Genomic DNA, 7647 nt, shown 5'->3' on the forward strand with positions numbered 1-7647 from the left:
TCCCCAGTACTGCTTCTATAATTTAAAGCTATTATGCTGTCAGTCTCCCAGGTGTGCAGACCCACGTACTGCTTATTATCTTTCATACTTGGAGCATTGGCCTCTGTTTTGGTTTTTCTTTTAGGACCAGCACAGTGTTGTTAGTATTTTGGAAACTTAATTGCACGTGCAGTTGCAACTTGGCTCCTAAGATCTGTAGCTGAGAGAATGAGTAGAAAACACTTGATTTTTAAGCAAGTATTCTTCAGTGATTAGTGCATCTTATTTGGATGACATGTAAATACCAATAGCAAAGTGCTGGACTGAGGTGTGTTGGGTATTTTGTAATCAAATTGGTAGTTTGTCTCTCACTTTGAATTAGTTGACTCTTCTTTAATCCAGCTTGCACGTAATCTTGAGTGAGAGTTGATAGTAACAAACCTCAGAATTTGAGCTGCTAAGTTCTAGTTAGATTATTTTTTCAAGTTTTTGGGCTGTTTAGAATTAGGGGGGAGCCTTTACCCTGGAAGAGGCTGCTTTGTAGCTGACTTCATTGTCAGTTGAGAGTGCTGTGAAAACAGCTGCAGAGAGCACAAGCAGCAACACAGCCAAGGGGTTGTTTGAACAAAATAGACTGGAGAGATTTTCCTGAATCTTACCCAAAACAAATTTTGATGGCAAAACTTCAGCAAGTAGAGCGTGTTGGGGAAAGAGACTGCTTTGGAAGCAAGATCCCTTGGTTTTCATCATCAGGTGGCATTTAGCAGTACTTTTGCAGGCACCTTGTCTGCATGCCAGTAGGCAACAGGTTAGAGCATCTCTCAGGGTAAAGGGGTGGTGTGGTTTGGGGAGTCTTCCTCCTTGGGAAGTTTGAAGCATAAGCTATCAAAATAAATTTATTCCATGTTTCCTCAGGTGGGGGGGGGGGGAGGGGCAGAATTTTTGAGGGTCTCAGTTTTATTGTATTTTAAGATTACTATTAATTGGTTTGCCCTGAGCAGAAGGGAACTGAATTCAGATTTCTCAGTCTTCCAGGAGCCACCCGTGTAGAGCATCTGTGCAAACAAGGTGCTGGGAACATCCCCCAGCACAGCTGGGGAGTTGCAGCCTGTTGAGGTGCTTGGGATTGTGTTGAGCTGTTAGTATGTCTGGCAGATGCTGCTCTACATCCACCAAGTCCAGAGGTTTATCTTTGCATAGTGAGTTCAGGTTTCGCCTTAATTGCAGGTGAGTCACTAACCACAGACCTAAGCATGTGGTCTTGAGCTCTGCTCCAGATGCTGAGATAAGAGCTGTCTGCTGGCTCCCTGCCATCTCCCAAGTAGGAAGATGAGCTTTACCTCAGACTCAGCTCACTTCTTTTCCTCGTTTAGGCACCTTGGATAAATGCGTTTTGATAGGACAAATCCAGGCAGTAGTGCTCTTCCTTCTCTGTCTGTGTAGTGAATTCCTGCCTTTAGGAAGTGCCTTCCTACATAAAGGATCACTTCTTACAAAGTGTTGCCGCTTTTCTGCCGGTTCTCTGCAGTATTTTTGGGGTTTTTTTCTAAGTTGCCTGAGCCATTTCCACAAATACAAACTTTGATCATCAGACTTGTGATTGCTTATCCTGCAAATAGGGAAATTTCTGATGAACTTTGCATCCACTGTGGCCTTTTGTCTTTTGGTCTCTCTGGATCTATTCACAGAGCTGAAGCTGAACACCAGATTTTGTGGACTGGAAATTTGTGAAGTTGCATTGGTATTTACTTTCCTCTTTGAAGAGATATTAGAATCTAGTACTGATTTCTTTGAGAGACTAGGAAGGGAAGGGAGAGGAAAGTGACATTACTTGAAAGAAACCCTTGAGTTTTTTCTAAAACTTGGAAGATTGGAGTATTAAAAACAAATAAAACCCTTCAGGGATAATTTACATGGGAATGATATAATTACGGAGTTGGAATTGAGTTACAGCTCTGTTTACAAGAGTCTTGGGGAGTTTCTCATGGACATAGTGAGAATCTTACAAGTACATCATGGCTAAATGAAACCACCACTATAAAAATCTTTGTGGCATTTTAGCAGGTCCTTACAGGAAGGTTAGTACTCATCAGAATCTTGATGCAGTTCCCACAGCTGTGGTATGTTTACATCCAGGTCTCCTAATCAGATACTGGCACAGCCTGTCTTTTCTGTTCTTACTTGAGTTACTGCACTTCCAGGTCTGAATTACTTTCTCAACAGAAACTGAGCCTTTTACTGTAAGGATGAGCACCAGAATGAGTCTTACCTCAGTGCATTTCTGCATACAAGGTGGAGATCTTTGTTTGCCATGGAGTCACAGAATGATTTGCATTAGAAGGAACCTTTAAAACTTACCTAGTTTTAACCCCCCTGCTGTGGCAGGGACATTTTCTACTAGACTAGGTTTCTCAGAGCCCTGTCTAACCTGACCATGAAGGTTTCCAGGGATAGAGCAACCACCACCTCTCTGAGCAACTTGTTGAAGTGTTTTACTACCCTCATAATGAAAAATTTCTTCTTTATATCTAGTGCGGATCTACCATTTTAATTTAAAACTATTACTGCTTGTCTTATCTTAATGGTGCTCAAATTGCAGTGCCAGCTGAAGTAGGTTTTTCTTTGCAGCCCAATGGTCTCATAATAGCTCAGTTTAGGCATTTAAAAACAAACAAACAAAAAAAAACCCAAATCGTGAAAATCTGGGCTGGAGCCTTGGCTCTGAAAAGCTAGATGTGTTTTCTGGCTTGTACATTGAGACCCAGTTGTAAAGATTTGTCAACTTCGATGTGTTGTGTCTAGCTACTTGTAAGCCTTGAAGAAGGAGAGCAGTGGGCAGTGGAAGGTGGGTTGCATGTGCAGTTTTCTAAAGGGCTCTTCTGTAGTGGTGACTTGATCTGCAAATCTAAAGCTATTAGGATTTCTTCCCTTCTGGCTCTGAGCTGGAGGGCACCAGCAGCAAACATCCACTTGGTTGTTTCTACCTCCATGCTGTTGTTTCTTTCTGGGCTAAAATCATCCTCCTGGAATGGCTTCCCTTTGCTTTTGATGCCCCACATGGTGGCCCATCTACTGCATTTCATGGTGTACTGTTGAAGTAGTTAATTGTATCTTGAGGGAGAAAATGCAACATCTTTGGAAGTTTGCTTGGAGAATTCACAATATAACAATAGATAGGGTCCTACCAGGTTATCTAGAACACATCTGCCAAGGATGTGCCAAGAACAACATTCTGCTGATCTGATGCATATTGGGATTCAACCTGTTGTATGGCCTAAAACAGGAACATCCTGGAATTAAATTTAGATTAGATTAATTCTAAATGCCACCTCCCTTTTGTTAAAGTAACTGTGCTAGAAGGATGTTGCTCTAGACAGAAGAGAAGAAAGGAAAAAATGGAGTATTAAAACATTTAAAGGAATAGTAGGAAAGAAGAACTTTGCAATGCAAATATGAGTTTGCAATATGCCATGCAGTGTCCAGAGAATTAAAGAGCATATGCAGAGCTCTTTAGCAGGACCTTTAAAGCAGCTATTGCATGTAGTTGGAAAATGCTCAGGAAGGTCTGGAAATTGAGGTATCATGGTGCTGGTTTCTCTGGATTTGTCTGGTGGCTGCTTATTTTTGGCATCAAAAAAGGAAACCTGAGCCCTTCTCTGCTGAAGCGTTTCTGAGGGCTTTTTCCACTGTGGGTTCTCTGGTATGCAGTAAAGGCAAGTGTCCTTAGTTCAGCTGGGTGAGAGTTAATTTTCCTTTAACTAACTGGTACAGTGCCATGTTTTGGATTTAATATGACAAAAACATTGACAATACTCTGATATTTTAGTTGTCGCAAGCCAGGGGCTGCTTGGTACTCAGTTGCCAGCTGGGGTTAAGCTGTGACAGCAAGTTCAGATTGCGACATCTCCCTGACCAGGGCAACTCCAGCTGCCTCCTTTCCGTGGCCTCTGAGTCTCATGAAACTTCATTTCCTTTGTTGTGCTTGGCTGAAGTTGGCCCGTGGGTTCAAAGGCAAATGCTTTCATCTTGCACGAAGTATGGGCTCGTAAGATGGTGTTTCTCTAGAAGAAAGCAGGCTGAAGAACAGCAAAGCCTAGAGCTGTATTGATTCCTGTCTGCTGGAAGGACTAGGTAGTTCAGGGTTAGGCATTGCTTAGACTTTTTGGGCTTGTTTGATCGCTGGTTATAGTGGGGAAAGCTGGTCTTTGCTCTACAGCGTTTGGGGTCGATGTCCTTGCAGTTTCACGTCCTTGGATCTTGTCTTTCTGTGCAGCTGCTGGGCTGGCTGATGTGTTTAGAGCAGCCCTGCCTTGGCTGAGAAATGCCAGCAGGTTGTGCTGCGGGGCTCCACAAGAGCTTGTCTGTTCAGCCTCCCTCTGGCAGGGAAACCCCAGAGGATCTGGGAAAAAGTCTCTGCCTGATCCGGGGCTTCCTGGTTAGCCCTGGGTGATGTTCAGCTTGTGCTTTGGCTGGAGTTATGTTTGTATTGCGATGTTTGAAGGAGAGGTTCTGCAAGCACGCAGAACTTGCCCAGCATCCTGCTGGTCCAAATTAAATGGGCTAAAGCTGTTTGGACTGGATTATACCATCTGTTTGAAAAAGCAAACAAATAACTTGTCTTCACAAAAGTGGCTAAAATATTTTAACTCTTTCAAGCTGGGACTGGCGAAACCAATTACACTGGTTTTGAGGGTCATGGACTTATGCAACTTGTTTCTGTTCTTTACAGCAGATGATATAGCCAAAGCTTGTGAGTATGAATACTGCTACATCTTTCACATAACTCTTACAACATTGAGGAACTGAAAAGAAAGGAGGAGGTATTTATTCAGCTGGAAAAAGCTCACATTTAAAAGTGACTATCATGGCTAGTTAAAACAAAAACAACCAATCAAGATTTAACCACATCCTAAAGTTTAAATTAATCTCTGCTCTCAAATGTTGAGATTACAGTCACTGCTGCAGATTACAAAGTGGGAATTTTCAAAAGTATGTTATGATTTCTCACAAGTGCTGCACCCACTGTAGGCATTTTCCTGAGCAACTTTGCTCATCCTTGGTCACTGCAGTTAAGCTGAACTCAGCAGCTGACTAATGACCAACATGGGCTGTACCATGGGGCAGAAGTTCCCCTGCTCTTGCAAAACTGAAACCTTTTGCTGCAGTAGAGTAGCGGGGATGTGCACAGTGGCTGCCAGCTTGTCCTGCATCCTTGTGGCATCAGGCAGTGACAAGACTGTCCTTAGCCTGGTGTGGTACCTTGTGTGATCCAGGTGATGCCAGGGAGCAGATGAGCCTGTAAAGTACCAGAAGAGAGAGTTTGCTTTGCTGATATTGGTGCACAGGCAGTACTGTTGGGGAGCAGCTGAAATCCTTGCTGATGACTTTTACCAGAACTAAGTGAAGCTTGTTATGTAGGGAGGTGCTAATACAGTTGTTCAAGGGCCAGAGGGTAAATGGAAGCTACTTTGGATGAGCTGTGGACTTCTGACCAGCTCAGCTATGGGCACTTGCTGCTGGCAGAAGACAGCTCTAGGCTGATTCCTCCTACAGGCATCCTGGTGAGTATTCCCAACAGTGAGAGAGCAGCAGCAGTGTCATGTGTGCTACAGCCAGTGCCTACAAGTTCCAGGCAAAAAGCTGTCTAATCAGCAGGAAAAAAAGCCAGCTGTCCTATCTCATTCTTCTGGTTGCTGGGTCAAAGTATACTACAGAGATGTTGTAAGAGCTCAAGGCAAGTTGTTTTCAGCTTTTTTCCCCACAATTTATTGATTTTTTTACATATACCTACATGTCTTCAGTATTTAGACTGAAGTAGTATGGGGCTAAAGATCTTCAGAACACCATGACCTTCCCTGCTAATGGCGCCCTGGAGTGGGTCAGTTTTCAATGGAGCTTTCCTTAGCTGGTGTTTTAAGTCCCCAGCATCTCACAGAGGGTCAGGCAGATTCCTGTGGTCCAAAACTGCCTTGGGAATTTTTGTGGAAACTTTTATATTTTTCATCCTACTTCAGTCTGCAAGGAGAAGTAGAGAGACTTATTGGAGTTGACCAATAAGTCTCTCTACTTCTCCTTGCAGACATCACACCGCAACAGAGACTCTTCTGCAGGAAAGAGCAATCTCATACACCAGCAGTTTGTGACATGCAGTGAGCACCCATTTGGAAGGAAATGGTGAGCCTCATGAACACAGTCTCCATGCCTCTCCCAAATCACACAGTCCTGGGGCCTGTTTATAGCCAAACATAAAACTTTTTCCAAATATGATCTCACCTGTTGAAAATCACATGCATGTGAATCAAAGCAGGAAGGGGAGCAGTGGCTGAAAGGGATGGAGGGCTCCACGTGGGCAGCAGATGCACGTGGCTTGCAGTAGGACAACCCATGTGGTTTTTTCCAGCTGTGAGCCTTGGTTCTGCCATCAGTGTGTGTGAGGCTCGGTAGAGTGTACTTTTTGTTGAATGTTTGCAGTTTTGTCTGACAGCGGGAAATGCTGGAAAATGTTAGTGAGAGCTGTCAAACCCTGTAATGATCTCCCAAGGGAAGGAGTAGCATCCCTACAGGAGTTTAAATCCTTACAGACTTTATGTAGCATAGGAAAAATCCTGGCAATGAAAGGATGACCTGAGAACTCTTCTGTAGAGAAAAAATGAATTATGTGAGCTGGAGAGATCTGTGTGCATGCTAAAGGTAAAGGAAGATCAGGAATTTCCATGAAGAACAATCCTTGCATAACTGGACTGGGCTATTATTCTTCATGCTTCTGGGTGTACATGATTGTTGGCCAGATAAAAGCAAAATATTCCTTTGAATGCATTTGTACAGAACTGTCTGCAGAGGGAATGAAAAGCCAGAACAGAAACATTCTTTGAGGTACATGCTATTTGTGCTCAAGTCAATTGTGTCCCCATTGAGTTGCTGGCTAAAAACACTGGGTTGAGTGAGATCCAGAGTCACAGAGCCACAGGACTGGGTAAAGGTTTGCTACATTACCATGTCCTTCTCTCAACTTCGCTTTAAAGCTATTCTGATGCCTGTCACTAAGGAGAGAGCGCTGCAGCAGTGAGGTGGGGCTGCCTCATGTCCCCTCCAGGGTATGTGGGTGCCCACTGTGGCTGCTCCTTCCCACCCTCAAAGTGTGTGTTCATGTGGGCATGTCTTGGTCTAGGAATTGTCCCACAACAACTTTGAAGTATATATTCTTCAACTATTGCCAACACAGATGCCATGGCTCTTTTCAAAGGAAAGTGCAAGATCTCCCCTGTTTTTAAAAAAATTTCTGAGATGTCTCCTCCACATCTCTGAATCTGGCTCCAGCCTGAGCTGTGAGGTTTAATATTCCTTCATGTCTTGTCATTTCCTGCCAAAAATGACCAGCAAGGTGCCAGAGGAAGGCTAATTTTTATTCTGAGATATATTGCACTACAAATCCTTTATAATTAAGACTAAGCTCCACTTATCACATGTCCACGTACCTTTTCCCAGGACTGCCATGTGGTATCTGTTCTCTCTCCATGGGTTTCCTGGGCATTCCAGTGGGATAAGGAGGCCAAAATGTAGATGAGACTAATAATAAACCTGCACTAAAAGCAGCTGCATTGTGGAAGAACTTTAAACCCCAAAGCAAAGCAGGCAGGGACAGTTTTAACTGCAATGTGCTCTTTAATT

This window comes from Pyrgilauda ruficollis, unplaced genomic scaffold (genome assembly GCF_017590135.1).
Source record: "Pyrgilauda ruficollis isolate IOZ18807 unplaced genomic scaffold, ASM1759013v1 scaffold55, whole genome shotgun sequence".
In the NCBI taxonomy this organism is placed as follows: Eukaryota; Metazoa; Chordata; class Aves; order Passeriformes; family Passeridae; genus Pyrgilauda; species Pyrgilauda ruficollis.